At 38.5% G+C, this 1,901-nt stretch overlaps 1 protein-coding gene across 3 annotated transcripts in view; it reads left to right on the top strand.

The window, feature by feature from the left end:
- Positions 1 to 1,901, top strand: part of CDH18 (cadherin 18, type 2) — a 1,248,329-nt gene that overhangs the window by 776,688 nt on the left and 469,740 nt on the right. The window lies entirely within an intron of this gene.

The following is a 1,901-nucleotide window of genomic DNA, read 5'->3' as shown; positions in this document are numbered from 1 at the left end:
CTTCCTTCCTTCCTTCCTTCCTTCCTTCCTTTCTCTCTTTCTTTCAACCGAGTCCCACTCTGTCACCCAGGCTGGAGTGCAGTGGCACGATCTTGGCTCATTGCAACCTCCAGCCTCCCGAGTTCAACTGATTCTCCTTCTTCAGCCTCCCAAGTAGCTGGGATTACAGGCACCTGCCACCACGCCCGACTAATTTTAGTATTTTTAGTAGAGAGTGGGTCTCACCATGTTAGCCAAGCTGCCCTTGATTTCCTGACCTCACGTGATCCGCCTGCCTTGGCCTCCCAAAGTACTGGGATTACAAGTGTGAGCCAGTAAGCCCAGCCTGATGTCTGATTTCGTATATGGTGTTAGTTTATGTGGCTTTATTGGATAGATCTTCTTATTAAATGGAAGCATTAAGTTATCTAGTACAAAAAGAATCCAAGTATCATGTATTGCAATTGTTTTATGCAACATATGAGGAGATGGCTGCTGACGAACATTGTAACTTTTTCTGGAGCACAGCCCAAGTTGTCAGCATGCACTTTGGAAGGAAGCCACTGTGTCCCATGAAATAATGGATATATTTTTTGCTTTTCTCCCAGAGACAAGTGGAATCTCCTTCAGGTGCTCCATTGAGTATTATCGACATGCTGCAAAGTACTGCTCAGAGGATTTATATTTATAGTCCCTGAGGGGGGGAAACAAAAATAGCCACTTTGCTTGATACTGAAGGGACTGGCATGAGGGCTGAGGCTCATCAAATCTATCTATCTATCTATCTATCTATCTATCTATCTATCTATCTATCTATGCACCCACACACACATACACATAGAGTCATTATTTTGAGTGGTAACTGCTAAAATAATGTTACATATTGATCTCTTTATATTAAATACCAGTTTATGCCTTTTCAAAAAGCCCTTAGAAGCTCAGAGGTAACAGAGTACTCTCTTTTCCAAGCATTATTCCGGAGGGAGGGAGGAAAGAACGCTATTTCAAGTGGTAAGGCTAATAACCTACAAAAAACATTCTGATTTTCTGGTAGTAGAAATTCTAAAGCTAAAAATATTATGATCTAACGTTTCCTCTTTAATTAACTAATTAAAAATTAACACTTCCCCTTTAAATAATTAAAAATTAATTTAATTTTTAAATTTAAAATGTGGAATACTTTGTTTTGATGTGTGGAGATGTTTATCATTATATGACCGGATTTGTAGTTTTGGCTTGTCTAAGTTTTGTACAAGTTTGGAAGATATATTTAAATTATTCCAAAATAAACTGTGGTTAGGCAAAGCTGTTGTATAGAGATATAGTATAATTATTTTAATTAAATAATGTATTTTTGTATTTTGCGTATTTTAACAAAGTTTTTAAAATAACACTTTATAATGAAAATGATAGTAAAAAATCATAAGACTCTATATGTCACTTATGGATTACTTTTCTTATGTCCATTTACTTGATACAATACGGGGTGCTTCAGAAGAGTTAAACAATGGAATTACCTTGCAAGATATAGATAGATAAGGCCCACTTTAGAGAGTGGGAAACCAAAGTTCTGAACTGTAGAATATCACATTCAGTGGCAAGTGGGCATCCAGCCAAGATTATGTTGACAAATTCTGCAATCTTTCTACCTGTATTAGTTTCCCCCAAACTTGGCAGTCTGAAACAATAATGATTATCTCACACCTTTTCAGAGGGTCAGAAATCTGGGGCCAGCTTGTCTAGGTTCTTGCTCATGATCTCACACAAGATTGCCATTGGCTGGGGTTGCTTGTCCTCATCTGGAGGTTTAGCTGGGTTGGAGTTTCCACTTCCAAGTACACTCACACAGGTTTGTGTACAGGCTTCTGTTACTCACTGCTTGCAGACTGAGCTCCACAGCACCTCAGCACATGAGTTCCTCT

This window comes from Mandrillus leucophaeus, unplaced genomic scaffold, assembly GCF_000951045.1.
Source record: "Mandrillus leucophaeus isolate KB7577 unplaced genomic scaffold, Mleu.le_1.0 Scaffold278, whole genome shotgun sequence".
Classification (NCBI taxonomy): Eukaryota; Metazoa; Chordata; class Mammalia; order Primates; family Cercopithecidae; genus Mandrillus; species Mandrillus leucophaeus.
This window is presented reverse-complemented; position numbering and strand designations above follow the sequence as displayed.